Below are 19,478 nucleotides of genomic sequence, written 5' to 3' on the forward strand. Positions count from 1 at the left end.
ATGTCACCATAAAATTGCGTCTGTTGGGTACTGAACCAATAATTTGCTAACAAGGCCACCTCAAACTTATGGTATGATTAGCATTCACCGGTTTCCAGAATGAGATTTTCACTCTGCAGCGGAGTGTGCGCTGATATGAAACTTCCTGGCAGATTAAAACTGTGTGCCCGACCGAGACTCGAACTCGGGACCTTTGCTTTCGCGGGCAAGTGCTCTACCAACTGAGCTACCGAAGCACGACTCACGCCCGGTACTCACAGCTTTACTTCTGCCAGTAAAGCTGTGAGTACCGGGCGTGAGTCGTGCTTCGGTAGCTCAGTTGGTAGAGCACTTGCCCGCGAAAGGCAAAGGTCCCGAGTTCGAGTCTCGGTCGGGCACACAGTTTTAATCTGCCAGGAAGTTTCATATCAGCGCACACTCCGCTGCAGAGTGAAAATCTCATTCTGGAAACATCCCCCAGGCTGTGGCTAAGCCATGTCTCCGCAGTATCCTTTCTTTCAGGAGTGCTAGTTCTGCAAGGTTCGCAGAAGAGCTTCTGTAAAGTTTGGAAGGTAGGAGACGGATACTGGCAGAAGTAAAGCTGTGAGTACCGGGCGTGAGTCGTGCTTCGGTAGCTCAGTTGGTAGAGCACTTGCCCGCGAAAGGCAAAGGTCCCGAGTTCGAGTCTCGGTCGGGCACACAGTTTTAATCTGCCAGGAAGTTTCATATCAGCGCACACTCCGCTGCAGAGTGAAAATCTCATTCTGGAAACATCCCCCAGGCTGTGGCTAAGCCATGTCTCCGCAGTATCCTTTCTCTCAGGAGTGCTAGTTCTGCAAGGTTCGCAGAAGAGCTTCTGTAAAGTTTGGAAGGTAGGAGACGGATACTGGCAGAAGTAAAGCTGTGAGTACCGGGCGTGAGTCGTGCTTCGGTAGCTCAGTTGGTAGAGCACTTGCCCGCGAAAGGCAAAGGTCCCGAGTTCGAGTCTCGGTCGGGCACACAGTTTTAATCTGCCAGGAAGTTTCATATCAGCGCACACTCCGCTGCAGAGTGAAAATCTCATTCTGGAAACATCCCCCAGGCTGTGGCTAAGCCATGTCTCCGCAGTATCCTTTCTTTCAGGAGTGCTAGTTCTGCAAGGTTCGCAGAAGAGCTTCTGTAAAGTTTGGAAGGTAGGAGACGGATACTGGCAGAAGTAAAGCTGTGAGTACCGGGCGTGAGTCGTGCTTCGGTAGCTCAGTTGGTAGAGCACTTGCCCGCGAAAGGCAAAGGTCCCGAGTTCGAGTCTCGGTCGGGCACACAGTTTTAATCTGCCAGGAAGTTTCATTCACTGGTTTGCCCTCCAAATATCTACACAAATTGTAATTGATGGTTTGATGGCTATGTGGTAGGTAGTGAGTATCCAAATTGTTTAGTTTAGGCTCGAGGATAGACTGCATTCCCAATATCCCAGAAAACTCAAACCATATACTGACAGAACGTTTCCTAAGAACAATTTAGTTTTAAGAGGTGCTGATGTATTATTAATGGGAGCATGACGACACTCATCATGATCTTGCGAGGAGGGACTTAAGCCACGATCACAGGCTGTGCTTCCTTGTTGTTCCCAAGCCGCACTACCAAATGAGTACTTACCAAAAGAATAATTCCTTTCATATTCCTCCAGCCTAGTACTCGCATTGCTTTACTCTCAAGGTCCCCATGGTCACTCGCCATCACATTAATGTTTCCCTGGTGCCATTCATTAATTTCTCCCTGGTTCTCTCTGAACGCTAGAGAGATTTCACTTCCACAATTTCAGCAACCGAAACTGGTCATGTAGAAGCAATGACTTTCCTCAACCTGCCATTTTTCCCAACAATTTTGCAGGTACTAACTCTTAATTTGTCCATTGCTTCCGTGAACTTACTCTCCACTTGTTGAGCAGTTTTGCAGACTTCTGGTCAATCTCAGCTTAGTTCATTTCCACCCTGTTTACCTCTCCCTACTGTTCAGCGACACCCAGCTTGACAACGTTTACATTCCTTTTAAATCTGTTCACTAGATTTTATTTCTTCTCTAGCTTTCCTAAGCACATCTCGATTCCCATAATTTTATCCCTTTGCACATGTTCTGTTTTGCCTCCTTGTCCTTTATTGCTGTTGTTGTTGTTGTCTTCAGTCCTGAGACTGGTTTGATGCAGCTCTCCATGCTACTCTATCCTGTGCAAGCTGCTTCATCTCCCAGTACCTACTGCAACCTACATCCTTCTGAATCTGCTTAGTGTACTCATCTCTCGGTCTCCCTCTACGATTTTTACCCTCCACGCTGCCCTCCAACGCTAAATTTGTGATCCCTTGAAGCCTCAAAACATGTCCTACCAACCGATCCCTTCTCGTAGTCAAGTTGTGCCACAAACTTCTCTTCTCCCAATCCTATTCAATACCTCCTCATTAGTTACGTGATCTATCCACCTTATCTTCAGTACATTTCGAAAGCTTCTATTCTCTTCTTGTCCAAACTGGTTATAGTCCATGTTTCACTTCCATACATGGCTACACTCCAAACAAATACTTTCAGAAATGACTTCCTGATACATAAATCTATACTCGATGCTAACAAATTTCTCTTCTTCAGAAACGCTTTCCTTCCCATTGCCAGTCTGCATTTTATATCCTCTCTACTTCGACCATCATCAGTTATTTTACTTCCTAAATAGCAAAACTCCTTTACTACTTGAAGTGTCTCATTTCCTAATCTAATTCCCTCAGCATCACCCGATTTAATTTGACTACATTCCATTATCCTCGTTTTGCTTTTGTTGATGTTCATCTTATATCCTCCTTTCAAGACACTGTCGATTCCGTTCAACTGCTCTTCCAAGTCCTTTGCCGTCTCTGACAGAATTACAATGTCATCGGCGAACCTCAAAGTTTTTACTTCGTCTCCATGAATTTTAATACGTACTCCAAATTTTTCTTTTGTTTCCTTTACTGCTTGCTCAATATACAGATTGAATAACATCGGTTTCTGTACAAATTGTAAATAGCCTTTCGCTCCCTGTATTTTACCCCTGCCACCTTTAGAATTTGAAAGAGAGTATTCCAGTCAACATTGTCAAAAGCTTTCTCTAAGTCTACAAATGCTAGAAACGTAGGTTTGTCTTTTCTTAATCTTTCTTCTAAGATAAGTCGTAAGGCCAGTATTGCCTCACGTGTTCCAACATTTCGACGGAATCCAAACTGATCCTCCCCGAGGTCCGCATCTACCAGTTTTTCCATTCGTCTGTAAAGAATTTGCGTTAGTATTTTGCAGCTGTGACTTATTAAACTGATAGTTCGGTAATTTTCACATCTGTCAACACATGCCTTCTTTGGGATTGGAATTATTATATTCTTCTTGAAGTCTGAGGGTATTTCGCCTGTCTCATACATCTTGCTCACCAGCTGGTAGAGTTTTGTCATGACTGGCTCTCCCAAGCCCGTCAGTAGTTCTAATGGAATGTTGTCTAATCCGGGGGCCTTGTTTCGACTCAGGTCTTTCAGTGCTCTGTCAAACTCTTCACGCAGTATCGTATCTCCCATTTCGTCTTCATCTACATCCTCTTCCATTTCCATAATATTGTCCTCAAGTACATCACCCTTGTATAAACCTTCTATATACTCCTTCCACCTTTCTGCCTTCCCTTCTTTGCTTAGAACTGGGTTGCCATCTGAGCTCTTGATATTCATACACGTGGTTCTCTTCCCTCCAAAGGTCTCTTTAATTTTCCTGTAGACAGTATCTATCTTACCTCTAGTGAGATAAGCTTCTACATCCTTACATTTGTCCTCTAGCCATCCCTGTTTAGCCATTTTGCACTTGCTGTTGAACTCATTTTTGAGACGTTTGTATTCCTTTTTGCCTGCTTCATTTACTGCATTTTTATATTTTCTCCTTTCATCAATTAAATTCAATATTTCTTCTGTTACCCAAGGATTTCTAGCAGCCCTCATCTTTTTACCTACTTTATCCTCTGTTGCCTTCACTACTTCATCCCTCAGAGCTACCCATTCTTCTTCTACTGTATTTCTTTCCCCTATTCCTGTCAATTGTTCCCTTATGCTCTCCCTGAAACTCTGAACAACCTCTGGTTCTTTCAGGTTATCCAGGTCCCATCTCCTTAATTTCCCACCTTTTGCAGTTTCTTCAGTTTTAATCTACAGGTCATAACCAATAAGATTGTGGTCCGAGTCCACATCTGCCCCTGGAAATGTCTTACAACTGGTTACTAAATCTCTGTCTTACCATTATATAATCTATTTGATACCTTTTAGTATCTCCAGGGTTCTTCCACGTATACAACCTTCTTTCATGATTCTTAAACCAAGTGTTAGCTATGATTAAGTTGTGCTCTGTGCAAAATTCTACTAGGCGGCTTCCTCTTTCATTTCTTAGCCCCAATCCATATTCATCTACTATGTTTCCTTCTCTCCCTTTTCCTATACTCGAATTCCAGTCACCCATTACTATTAAATTTTCGTCTCCCTTCACTATCTGAATAATTTCTTTTATTTCATCGTACATTTCTTCAATTTCTTCAACATCTGCAGAGCTAGTTGGCATATAAACTTGTACTACTGTAGTAGGTGTGGGCATAGTATCTATCTTGGCCACAATAATGCGTTCACTATGCTGTTGGTAGTAGCTTACCCGCACTCCTATTTTCCTATTCATTATTAAACCTACTCCTGCATTACCCCTATTTGATTTTGTGTTTATAACCCTGTAGTCACCTGACCAGAAGTCTTGTTCCTCCTGCCACCGAACTTCACTAATCACCACTATATCTAACTTTAACCTATCCATTTCCCTTTTTAAATTTTCTAACCTACCTGCCCGATTAAGGGATCTGACATTCCACGCTCCGATCCGTAGAACGCCAGTTTCTTCCTCCTGATAACGACATCCTCCTGAGTAGTCCCCGCCCGGAGATCCGAATGGGGGACTATTTTACCTCTGGAATATTTTACCCAAGAGGATGCCATCATCATTTAATCATACAGTGAAGCTGCATGTCCTCGGGAAAAATTACGGCAGTAGTTTCCCCTTGCTTTCAGCCGTTCGCAGTACCAGCACAGCAAGGCCGTTTTGGTTAATGTTGCAAGGCCAGATCAGTCAATCATCCAGACTGCTGCCCCTGCAACTATTGAAAAGGCTGCTGCCCCTCTTCAGGAACCACACGTTTGTCTGGCCTATCAACAGATACCCCTCCATTGTGGTTGCATCTACGGTACGGCCATCTGTATCGGTGAGGCACGCAAGCCTCCCCTCCAACGGCAAGGTCCATGGTTCATGGGGGGGGGGGTTTATTGCTGTAAGAGCACAAAATTTCGTCTCTAATTCGGAATTCCGTGGATACCTTCCATTATCTTCCACTTATCTCCCCTTGTCCTTTTCTCATCTCCTCTCCTCTTTTTGCTACTTCTTCCTGTTATTCGTTTTGTGAGTCTGACCTCATGTTGCCCGTATTTTATTTCTTCTTGTCCTCTTAGTACCTTCTTCATGCGACATAACATAAGGTCGAGTTTCTACTGGCTTTCAGCAGTTTGGGGGTGCCCTGCTGTCCTAAAACATGATTTTTCCCACTAGTTCTAACAACCACCTCTACACACACAAAAACAGTGAATTATGTAATTCGTATTTTACTTAAGTAGGGCAGCAAGGAATAAGTGAAAACGGAATGAAAACTGTCACTCCAGGGATCATGCTTAATCTACGAGAGAAATTCAATAAGCGTTGAAAGACATTTTAGCGTGACAGCCGGTTAGGGTTAGTTTTGTCCAGGATTCCAGTACACCATGTTATACTCCACTCTTTTGGTTACAGAACCTCGTTCTTCAATATTATCTCCGTTCGATGCGTCGACTTTACGCCATCGTGCTGGGAAGGCCTGCACACCTGCATGGCAGCTTCTTGCTGCACCACTAACCTCCCCATCACCCCCGCCCTGCATCCTTCGCTGCTCTTCACATGTCTGGACAGCGAGCAACCCAGCGGGCAAACCAACTGTGGACGTGCGTGCCAGCACTGCCAACAGACACGTCCAGTTGTTGGAATGAAGAGAGACGCCTCGCCCATCGACTGTACGGTGCTTCTACTCACTGCCTGGTTTCCGTAGACATTCTGCAAGCACCTGTGAATATATGTGGTTCTCAGGTTTACCGCCTAAAGAAACTCGATGACAGCTGTCCACTTGGAACGCACCTCTGCTGCAGAAGCCATTTTGAAGGGTACATATAGCTTCCTCACATATCGGAACTTCACGAAACTGTAGGGGCTGAACATGGAATACTGCATTTTTTTCCAGTCGAAATTGATGGAGAAATCAATGTGCTGGGTTACTTATTGAACCAACGTCGTACCTACATCGACGTGAGAGAAATGAATCGTATTTCCATGCTATAAGGAGTACTATTGTACGAATCAGACTTGCAATGATATTGATAACATGTATTTGGAAATTAATGAATAAAATGTGAAAGCAATGAATTCGTTAAGGTGATGAATTTCAAATTTTTTGGCTCCACGGCTTCCCTGACCTAAATATAAACGTCGACGGCTTCTTTTGCACACGTCATCTGACTCGAAGTGTGGGGTACAAAACATAAGTTTCGAAAAAATTCATAACAGTAGATATTTGTTTATTAACTGTAACACATTGTAATCTAGTTTCAATTTGATGACATCTTGTTCTTGCAACAAAGTCAGTGGGAAGGATTAGCTGTTTCTCCGTCATCAGTTCTTCAAATCTCGGCACAAGGCTGGAAAATTGAGATTCGCTTTTCTTCCTCCACATTTCATCCGCAAACTGTATTACGTATTCACAGCTGCCATTGCTAAAATTACCATCTCACATAAGTAGAATGTTGCAAAACATACCAAAACTTGTAGATTTTTTTTTAGTAAACTTGTGTGTACTCCTGTTTCATGAAGAACCAAATCTCAAGCAGTGATGAGGAAATGAACTTCCATATCAGTGTGAAATCTGAAGAAATATTAGTAAATTGCTCTTCTTTCGTGGTAAGTGTTGATGGCAATTATGTACTGAAGAGGTTGTAAGGTGTCAGGCAAATCCAACACCTTCCATGAAAACCCTAACATGATAAGCAAATACAGTAGTATGTCACATAGCTCCGAAAAATCGTGACATTAAATTAACCAAAGTAATACGAGTAACGAGTGAGCAAATGGAATACCACAGACTAACACAAGAATGCCTAAATGCATGTCATACCTCCCCACCATGAGACAGATGCAGTTCCGAGGGGAGAAACGAGAACAGAAGCCGAGAACAGAACCGTGTTAAGCTAGAAGGCCCCACGATAAGGGACGGACTGGACACCCACGTCGCCAGATAACCACTAGAACAACCCCAGTAGCAAGTTTCACCGTGAGACTTTTTCGCGTCTCTGTTACGTTAGGACCACCCCCAAGCCCATGTTAAAAGATAGAGCCCTCCAGAAGAACAGTATAGATCTTACGATAACGCTAAAAGGACCACACTAGCTCCAAGTTGTAGCGTGAGACTTTTTCTCGTCTCTCTTACGTTGCAAACTTTGAAAACATTGCCCCACCACGAAAAGTATAACGTTTCTCATTGGATAGACGGAATTTTTGTAGGTGGAGCTTAAGGCTAACATTGAGACCCTGACTGGTCAGATGAAAACACAGCCAGATAGTTATTTTTTTTTAAACCAACTTCGGTAAATTGTAGTAAGGAGAAGTTATGAGGTAGTTGCTTCGGAGATGACGAGGTGAGCAGAGCTGTGCTGCCTGTCGCCCCCTGACGAACACCGACAAGGTAATGAATGCACGCGATGCCGCATAACAGTGCATAAATATTCACTCAGAACTGCAGAAGCCTCATCTGTTACACCCCTTTTTGCGTAATATTGGTGTCGATAGTCAATTAAAGCTCATGGTGTTCACATTTACCACTTGAAGTAAAAATCTGAAACATGATGATTTTTCTGTTATATAGCTATTGAGAAGCCAAATCAGCCACTGTCATTTACGACAAGTTAGATAAGTAATTAAAGATAATTGAGGGTCATTGTAGACCATTTTGATAGTTTTCTCTTGTGAAACTTAATTTAAACCTAGATTATAGATGTGATATGGCATAGGTCATCCTTCGATCCATTGTAGAACTTGGAAACCCATTCAGGGAATATTCGTTCACATTTTTGTTGAACGCAGTTGGTTTTTACCATTCTGTGTTAAAACATTTCCTTTTATCAATAGTGGAATTTATAAACGATGTTTTGTGAGTAGAATAAAATTTCTAGTGGTAAACATAACTGCTTTTTCGACGTTATTTTACGAGCTAACTAAAAATAGGAAAGCCTTGAACCCCTTTCACTATACTTAGTTGGTATTAACATTCTTTTACAAGGAGTGCAGTGGAGCTGATGCTGAAATTATTTAGTATTTGGTTATATCGTCGCTAGTCTCACTGAACCCTTCTGGATTCTACATGTCATGTGTGGTCTGGCGTCTCCTTACCAGCAACAGGTCCCAAGTTCAGACTAGTTAATTCCCTAAAAAATATGCTCAGAGCGTCGTTGCGCAAAAGTGGTAGGGAGACACGATATAGAACAAACAGACACCACACAGAATGTTAGAAAATGGCGACCCTGCCAGGATGGTAAAATACCATGATTGAAGGTCGACCACATGTCTAACTAGGTCAGAAAAATATCCTGTTAAAAAAGTATCTTAGGAAAATTTTTTTCATAAAGTGATAAACAGTCGAAAACAGTAGCTGCAGGAATAGATAGCAAAAGTATTCAATAGAAAGTGAGTCTAGCAGAAACAATAGCATAATTAAGTTGTGAATTTTAATATTGTTAGAACTAAGTTTTCTCTCCAATGGAAGCGCACAGGTGGCGGATACATCGTTGACAAGTTGGTTCTGACCCAACAAGTAAGTGAATGGTTTGTCGAGTCATGTGAACAAAAAGTTTATAAAACGAGTGAGATCGTATGAGCGCATGTTGACTCGAAGTAGGGCGCGTGAATTGCTTTTAAAACAGAAAATAAGGCATTCGGAAAGTTTAGCAATGGCAGATCGAGAACTTGACCGAATTTAGGTAGAGACCCATCATGAAAATGGACAGAGAATAGAGGAAGTACAACAGACGATGTTGTATCGCGAGAAATACACTCCTGGAAATTGAAATAAGAACGCCGTGAATTCATTGTCCCAGGAAGGGGAAACTTTATTGACACATTCCTGGGGTCAGATACATCACATGATCACACTGACAGAACCACAGGCACATAGACACAGGCAACAGAGCATGCACAATGTAGGCACCAGTACAGCGTATATCCACCTTTCGCAGCAATGCGTGCTGCTATTCTCCCATGGAGACGATCGTAGAGATGCTGGATGTAGTCCTGTGGAACGGCTTGCCATGCCATTTACACCTGGCGCCTCAGTTGGACCAGCGTTCGTGCTGGACGTGCAGACCGCGTGAGACGACGCTTCATCCAGTCCCAAACATGCTCAATGGTGGACAGATCCGGAGATCTTGCTGGCCAGGGTAGATGACTTACACCTTCTAGAGCACGTTGGGTGGCACGGGATACATGCGGACGTGCATTGTCCTGTTGGAACAGCAAATTCCCTTGCCGGTCTAGGAATGGTAGAACGATGGGTTCGATGACGGTTTGGATGTACCGTACACTATTCAGTGTCCCCTCGACGATCACCAGAGGTGTACGGCCAGTGTAGGAGATCGCTCCCCAGACCATGATGTCTGGTGTTGGCTCTGTGTGACTCGGTCGTATGCAGTCCTGATTGTGGCGCTCACGTGCACGGCACCACACACGCATACGACCATCAGTGGCACCAAGGCAGAAGCGACTCTCATCGCTGAAGACGACACGTCTCCATTCGTCCTTCCATTCACGCCTGTCCCGACACCACTGGAGGCGGGCTGCACGATGTTGAGGCGTGAGCGGAAGACGGCCTAACGGTGTGCGGGACCGTAGCCCAGCTTCATGGAGACGGTTGCGAATGGTCCTCGCCGATACCCCAGGAGCAAGTGTCCCTAATTTGCTGGGAAGTGGCGGTGCGGTCCCCTACGGCACTGCGTATGATCCTACGGTCTTGGCGTGCATCCGTGCGTCACTGCGGTCCGGTCCCAGGTCGACGGGCACGTCCACCTTCCGCCGACCACTGGCGACAACATCGATGTACTGTGCAGACCTCACGCCCCACGTGTTGAGCAATTCGGCGGTACGTCCACCCGGCCTCCCGCATGCCCACTATACGCCCTCGCTCAAAGTCTGTCAACTGCACATACGGTTCACGTTCACGCTGTCGCGGCATGCTACCAGTGTTAAAGACTGCGATGGAGCTCCGTATGCCACGGCAAACTGGCTGACACTGACGACGGCGGTGCACAAATGCTGCGCAGCTAGCGCCATTCGGCGGCCAACACCGCGGTTCCTGGTGTGTCCGCTGTGCCGTGCGTGTGATCATTGCTTGTACAGCCCTCTCGCAGTGTCCGGAGCAAGTATGGTGGGTCTGACACACCGGTGTCAATGTGTTCTTTTTTCCATTTACAATAGTGTAGGACATAACGAGGATAATGTACGTCAAGGCACAGAAAACCTAGGTCAGCATACGACAGAGGAGCAGGAAAGTAGTGAGACAGTCGATGAGGATTCTAACTTGCGTCTTGAATACGTAGTACAAGTAATCTGTGCTGCCTCACCACAGAGTACAAGGAATGCGAGCAGAAACGTTGTCACAGCACAGTTCAATGCAATCGGTTGCGAACCAACACTTGGGCGAAAACACAGAGTGTAGGACGTCGGAAGAAAACGCACTAAGACCCACCAATCTGGCAGAATTGTTACAATTAATGACGGAAACCATTACAAGACAAAATAAAGAAATTGCGAACCAAATTAAAATTCGGGATGCAGAAATGACGAAACAAAGTGCAGAAACCACGAGACAAATGCGTGCGATTTAAGAATAAAACAAAAAAAATTCAGTTACACCTAAGTCATACTGAAGCCGAGGCAAAAGAATCTCGAGAAGTGATAGGAAACTTAATAAATGGTTACAATCAATTGAGAGCAGACACTGACAAGGTACAAGTGGACGTACAAACATTGCGTAATGACACTCAGGACGAGATCAAAACATTACGTAATAACACCCAGGAAGAAGACAAGAAACTAGAGAAACAGATAAATGAAATTACTAGACAAGCAGCAGGTACAACGCGTGAAATTGTTGAAAACAGTGTGTTACACAAACGTATCACAAAATCAGCGCTGAAAAGATATGATAACCGCATAGTCAAAATAGAGCGCAAGCGAAGCGACAATTTCAGAAATTGCGAACAGAGTTGTTGCAAACAACTGAAGAGCGTAATGAACAAGATCGAACAAGCACAGAGTCTGCAACCACATCCGTATCTGTAACAGCACCGGATAAACAAGCAGTTAACGAAGATATTACGCATTTGCGATTCCAATCACAGGCGGAAAGTCACATACGTGAAATCAGACAGCGTGCACAGCAACAAACACGTTTCGAAATTCTGAATGAACAAACGTCATCACAAACACATGCGGATCCACACATGTATGTTTCAAGACAGTTTGGATCGTGCAATGAAGTGGCAAGGTTAGCCACACAAGATACCCAACCAATACGTGACAATGGAAAGCCAGGTTGCGAAGAGTACAGTGCAATGCATTCAGCTACACGTTCACAACCGATGGATGAAAATTATTGCGTACCACTCCAACGATACTACGCAAGGGTAGACGACATTTACAGTGGACAATATCCAATGGATCTACCACAACCAGAAAGAACGACGGGAGAAATGATCAGAAACAAAAGTGGCGAAGAATCGTGAATTTCATATGGAACCATGACGAATTACGACAACGATTATTTCCTCACAGTCAGAAAATTTCAACACTTTCGAGAAGGAAACTCATTACATCCACGAGCTTTTATTGATCAATTCCGAGTAGGATTACAAGAACACTGGACGCTAGCACACAAATTAGACTTTATATGTGCACACATGTCAGGAACAGTCGCAGAAACCATGCAGAATGTTGCAGCGACATGCCGATCGTACGAAGATTTCAGAGAGAAGTTTCTCTCACGATATTGGTGCAGCGAAGCACAGGACAGAGTGAAGTACGAATTATTACAGAACCCATATTTTGAAAATTCAGGAGAGAAGAGTCCCGTGAAACTTTTCGAAGTAATGGCAAACAAAAATCAATGCTTAGATGTACCATACAGTGACGGAGAGTTGATTAAATTATGCGCGATGAAGCTACCATTGAAATACCAGCAATCGTTAGTAGGTCGCGGAGGCAATGACGTCGAAGCATTTAAAGGTATTCTAACGGAACTAGAGTTCATATTTTCGGAAGATGACGCAAGAAAAAGACAAAGCGCAAGTGAAAACGAAAACAAAAAGCAGTGGAATCCAGAAGACACAGTACGAGGAAACAATAATTACGAACCGCGTGATAACTTCGCACCAAGAAACGGCAATAGATTTCAACAAAGAACCGCTTATGGATTTAGAAGAGAATATGACAATAACTATAATTTACCCAGGAACGGCAACATCTATTACAGAGGAAATAACGACAACTGGAACGGGTACTGGAGAACCAATAGACCGACAAATTATCAACAAAGAAACCACTATCAACAGCCTGCCGCGGTGGCCATGCGGTTCTAGGCGCTTCAGTCCGGAACTGCGGGACTGCTAGGGTCGCAGGTTCGAATCTTGCCTCGGGCATGGATGTGTGTGATGTCCTTAGGTTAGTTATGTTTAAGTAGTTCTAAGTTCTAGGGGACTGATGACCTAAGATTAAGTCCCATGGTGCTCAGAGCCATTTTTTTGAACCACTATCAACAAGCTGAACAAGAAAAGTGAATACAGATAGAAGAGTTGGAGGTAAGATCACCAAACATCGATAAACGTGCGAATTGACAGCTAAGTGCACATGCCAAAGAGAATGACGCACCGACCCAGGACAATTGCAGCACCTTCAACAGAGAAGTAAAAATCTTATCACGAGAAGAGAACAAGGAAAAAACAAAACCGCATGGACTAGATGAAAACGGAGACTAGAAAATAACAATGTCGTGTTGGGATGAAATTAATTTAGAGAATACTGACGAGGAAGATGAATTACCAGAGGCATGCACAACGAATGTAGGAGGAAAGGAGGAAGTAATGAGTATTGCAGAGCTATTTGAGATGGAAACCAGGGAAAGCGAATTCAGTGAGGATAATGCGCAGTTGACAGAAGTTGAAAATAAGTTACGAGTGGGCACGCAACCCAACGTATATAATGAAGGAAGTTATGAACGATAATTAGCGCATTTAGATGCGATTATGTGGAAGTAGCGACGAAGAAGGAGAAGATAGACGAGGATGAGGAAAAAGTAGAGGATGTTGAAGAAAGCATAAATGAAGGAAGAAATAGAGAAGAGGAAATAAAATAGAGAGAAGTAGCAGTCGAAGATTATCCTACACACAGTTCGAATTCACAAGGGAAATTCCTAAAAAGACTCATTTAAGATTCAATGGAGTATTTGTTGATGCAAGAAGAAGAAGAACAGAACCAACTCTTTCCAATTCAACCAATTGTGAAGGCCACGGTAATGCATATCCCAGTCAATATTGTAACTGATAGCGGAAGTGAACTGACTGCGATCTCAGAAAATTTATTCATGCAGTGTAATGCCAATGAGGCATGCCAGTTCTGAAAACACGTAAGATTAAAGTAAGAGGTCATATTATAAACAATGCTGCGGAAGTTACGAGACAAACAAGGTTAACTCTTTCGTGCCAAGATCGAAAGATCGAAGCCAACTTCGTGATTATACCTAAGCTAACTGTAGATTTGATTATAGGTGCAGATTTCTTAAAATGAGAGACTTGCGATAATAGATATCTGGAAAGGTAGTGAACCTTCGGGAATGTCACACTTCTCTTTGAGCAAAAGCTAAAATTAGAAGAAATACCAGTTATAAGCAAACAGTGAAGAATGACGCGAGATAAAGAGGATGAAGAGTTAGAATGGTATGCATAAAAGGGGGAATCGCCTCAACTCATGTTAGAAGTCCATAAAGAAATCGACGAAAAATTGCAAGAAGTTCAAGGTATTTCGGAACACAGTAAAAGAGAATTAGAGGGTACTTTACGAGATAAAGCAGAGGTATTTTTACCTAAGACTGGCAGTATTAAACACTTTCAGTACAAGTTTGAAGATTAATTTTTTTACTGGTAAATAATCAGCAAAATATTGCAAGATAATGTTGCACATAAGGTTGTCAGGAGAAAGAAGAATGAAGAGAGAGGAAGGTGGGAAAAAGAAAGTAGTTTCAATAATAACACCAAAAGTACCAGAGATTAAGGTGAAGGGATAAAGCGTAGATAGTCTAACAGCATGAAATATTAAAATGCTATACACCACGACACTACACAAAAATAAAAACCGAATTTTAGGATTCTTGAGTAGACATTAAGACTCAAAATATCTTACAATTGTAGCATGGAAAGGGCGCCGAAATTTGTACAGGTTTTAAAAAGTCGTAAAACAATGTAGATACTAGACATATGTTAGATGATTATAAGTAAAACTTTTTGTAAGAACCATTGTAAAAACTCCAACAAAGATCAGATGCAACGACCCACAAGTTGCAACGCGAGAGGTATCAAGAATGATAAGGACGTAATTAGCAAGACATGATTCCTACAAGGCAGAAGCGTCAAGAGAAGGGAAAGAACAGGGAGACCAACAGAGGGCCCTTCTTGTAGCTGAAGTGGGCTGTATATCTGCCAAGCGGAACCAGTGAGTGCCGCAGCCCTACAGAGACGCGACAGGATGCAGAACGCCGAAAGGGTCTCCGAGTGCCCTGAATAAACGGAGCGAGCAAAAAACGGCCCAATGAGAAGACCGCTTGGGCAAGCCACCACTGGCAAAAAATATGTGTAAAAGTCACACTACTGTTATTAAACAGCATGCTGATGCACGAAACTGAAGAAAGCTTCCACAAAGTAAAAATGACATGCCCAAACAATTTATCAAACTGTTACTAGGAGGAGAACTTCAAAGCGACTAGTTATCAATAAATATTTCCATATTGTGCCCAGTGAAGAACCAAGAAACAAGTAAGAAGCAGAGAAAAAGCAGGAAGAATAGAAGTTGAATATTCGCAAGATTGAGACCAAGGAAGAAGATGGGTGAAGAATAGACGACATACCTTCCTAAATCCCTATCCTATTGTAAACTAGTCGTCTGCAAAGTATTACAACGAAAAACGACAGCCAGTAAACCACGAGATTCTGCACTCACAGCTCTATTCCCTTACGGCACCTCCACAACACCAACACACACTTCCATAGCCAACAAGGAATGACGAACGAAGGTGTACATCAAATACTTGCCCACATCCATCTCGCTCAAGTCCATCACCTTCGTGCAAAAACATTTGTCAGCCTCATGCTTAAACATTCATAGGATTGTGTGAATGTGTGAAATCAAATTATGTGATGTAGGAATTGTACAAAATAAACGTGTGAAAAACTAAATAAGTTAAGCACACCAGACAGCTAATAAACTAAAAAATAACAGTCATTGACTATGGACTTAAGTAAAAAATAGACTATCGATAAAAATAAGTCATTAGTTCTGAAATGGACAGTATATAAATAACAAAAGTAAGGCATAATAAACACTAAAACTATATATCACTTATTTTATCCTCATAAAAATAAAAGAAGAACTATATTATACTTATTTTCTCCTTATAAAAAAAAAGAATAAAAAAATTATCTTGTTGGATGTTTTCCCTTTTTTTAACATTTTTACCATTTATTAGGATAATATCTCAATACTTGTGTATATATATTTCTTTGTCAAAGCTATTCTTGGAAATAATTATTATTTGTTACTCTAACAATGTTGAAATGAGTGTCTAGAACCAAAAACAATTTACATGTACATGACATTTAGAAAATGTTTTAGAAATAGATTTTACTTAATTACTACATTTATAAATACAATATTTCTAAGAATATCTATGTGAAAGACTACTCACTTTCGATAACAAACTTCTTAAAAAACAAACTTCACACTTAAATAAAGAAAGAAAATAATTAAAAATTAGTAATAGCATAAAAATATTCTTCTCTTGTCATTTTAACTACAATGTGGAAGAATATAAAAACAGAAATCAGTAATACAAACTAGCATAGAACAGAATAATGTGGCTGAACCGTAGGCAACAAAATTTAGACACCGGAATAATTTTTGACTGACTTAGACAACGATTCAAACATTGCCTAACTTTAATGCAAAAATTAAGTTCGAAGAGTGGTGATATGTAACGTGTCAGGCAAATCCAACACCCTCCATGAAAACCCTGACATGATAAGCAAATCCAGTAGTTTGTCACATAGCTTTGTATAAATCGTGACATTAAATTAACCAAAGTAATGTGAGTAAAGAGTGAGCAAATGGAATACCACAGACTAACACAAGAATGCCTAAATGCATGTCATACCTTTCCACCGTGAGACAGACGCAGTTCCGAGGGGAGAAACGAGAACAAAAGCCGAGAGCAGAATCGTGTTAAGCTAGAAGGCCCTACGATAAGGGACGGCCTGGACACCCACGTCTCCAGATAACCTCTAGGACCACCCCAGCTGGAAGTTTAGGCATGAGAATTTTTCGCGTCTCTGTTACGTCCAGACCACCCCCCAGCCCATGTTAAAAGCTAGAGCCCTCCAGAAAAACAGTATAGATCTTACGATAACACAAAAAAGGCCACACCATCCACAAGTTTTAGCGTGAGACATTTCGCGACTCTGTTATGTTAGGACCACCCCCAGTCCATGTTAAAAGATAGAGCCCTCCAGAAGAACAGTATAGATCTTACGATAACGCTAAAAGGACCACACCAGCTGCAAGTTTTGGCGTGAGTCTTTTTCGCGTCTCTGCAAACTTTAAAAACATTGCCCCACCACGAAAAGTATAACGTTTCTCATTGGATAGACAGAATTTTTGTAGGCAGAGCTTAAGGTTAACATTGTGACCCTGATTGGTCAGATGAAAACACAGCCAGATAGTTATTTTTTAAACCAACGTCGGTACAGTGTAGTAAGGAGAAGTTAGGAGGTAATTGCTTCGGAGATGGCGAGGTGAGCAGAGCTGTGCTGCCTGCCACCCCCTGACGAACACCGACTAGGTAATGAACGCCCGCGATGCCGCATAACAGAACATAAAGCTTCACTGAGAACTGTAGAAATCTCATCTGTTGCACCCCCTTTTTGCGTAATACTAGTGTCGATCGTCAATTAAAGCTCAAGGTGTTCACATTTGCCACTTGAAGATAAAATCTAAAACGCGATGATTTTTCTGTTATATCGTTATTGAGTTATATAGTTTTTGAGTGGTTCATGGTGTGGGTTGCTGTAGTCATGTCCTAGTTCATGAACCATGGGCACCGTATGAGTGGCCAAGTAAGTGGTCCCGACAGTCGGGATACCAGTTACTTTGGAATAAGGCTGGGCATCTCGGACATATTCTGAGTCATGGTCACCTTTGTGCTCATACGGCAAAGACTACCAAATCCACCGGTTAGTCCCTCAACCGTTAGGGGTAAAACCCAATGGGACTCGGGCCAAGTAAGGCTAGCAACCTGCTTCCCTGGTACTTTAAATATGATGCTGGCAACAATCAGAGCAAAATGCTTCGGACCTTTGGAGGTGACGGAGTCCCACCTCTAACTGACATACCAGGGACTCCTAAGATACGACTTGGCAAACAAATGGTAATGAGATGGGGAGCTATTAATGTCAATGGGGGCTACTCTGGGAAGAAGGTAGAGCTGGCAGAGGCTGCAAGTAAGATGGGGCTGGACGTTTTATCTGTTAGTGACATTCGGGTAAGGTCTACCTGTCAGGAGTCAAATCAGGAATAGCACAATTGGGTGTAGGGCTTTACATCAGGAACGAAATGGAACCCAGCGTAGTTGCAATAAGGTATGTAAACGAACGACTGATGTGGATCGATTTGACAGTGCCTACCAAGAAAATTAGGATTGTGTCAGTATATTCGCATTGTGAAGGGATAGATCAAGATAAGATGGATAATTTTTATGAGGCACTCAGTGATGTAGTTGTCAGAGTAAAAGACCAGGACAGTGTTCTGCTCATGGGTGATTTTAACGCCAGGATTGGAAATCGAACAGATGGGTATGATAAAGTTATGGGTAAATTTGGAGAGGATTTGGAGGCCAACAGGAACGGGGAACAACTCTTGGATTTCTGTGCCAGTATGGGCTTAGTAATCAAAAACACCTTTTTTAAACATAATAACATTCACCAGTATACTTGGGAAGGCAGGGGGAACCAGATCTGACATAGACTATATAATAACAGATCAGGAATTCCCTAAAAAATACGCTCGTAGCGTCGTTGCGCGAAAGTGGTACGGAGACTCGATATAGAACAAACAGACACCACACCGAATGTTAGAAGAGCTTTGACCCAGGGGTGTTGATGAACTTATTCTGGAAAGTGTTTCAGAGTTCATTTATATGATCCAGAAATAGATTTAAATCCTGCATTCAACTGAAAATCATTGACCCTATTACTTTGAAGGGATACATTCTGTAAGTTGAGTTTTTCAAAGATGTTACAAAGAAACGCAAGCTTCAAAACAAAATCATTGTCCAAGAAGTTGACGGAACCAAATATTTATTTGGAAAAAGATATGAGTAATGTTAATTAATGACTTTATACATCCTTCTCCAGATACTTTGAAGTGAAAACTGGTGAAAGGTACCATAATAAGTCTGGAAAATGTGCCCTGACTGCATATCCATGGATATTTCTTAGTAAACAAAACAATATGAGCAAATAGCATCAAGAGTCTGCGTAGATCAGAGCTTGCATTTCGGCGTTAATAAACAGCCATACTAGAACTTAGAGGAAAGGTGGGAGTTATGGTATGACAGTTAAGGATGCGTTCTGATCACCTACTCATCAGTGGAGTCTTGCAACTCTATTATGTCTGCATCATTGGAGTCAGTAGTTTGAGGCTCCTATCTCTTTTCAAGCTCGTTTGAGACTTTATGTGCCTTACGATTGTTACCAGTAGATGTTGATGGGCGTTTGGATCCTCTTGCTTTAAGTGAGGTTACCAGATTCTTTTATCGGGGAATAAATAGCGGGGGGGGGGGGGGGGGTGTTTTTCTCACTTCGGACCGTGCGCCTGTAGCGTTGCTCTTTGATCTTGGAGGACGAAAATAAAAAGAATTGTTACTTTTTTTTAATGTCAAAAAGTGAATATTTTGGTGGGCCACTTGGTAACAGAATCAGGGATTGATTACACTACTATAATAACATACGTTGAGCATTAAATACCTGAATGAGAGCAGCATATTGATATATACA

This window comes from Schistocerca gregaria, chromosome 6, assembly GCF_023897955.1.
Source record: "Schistocerca gregaria isolate iqSchGreg1 chromosome 6, iqSchGreg1.2, whole genome shotgun sequence".
Lineage (NCBI taxonomy): Eukaryota > Metazoa > Arthropoda > Insecta > Orthoptera > Acrididae > Schistocerca > Schistocerca gregaria.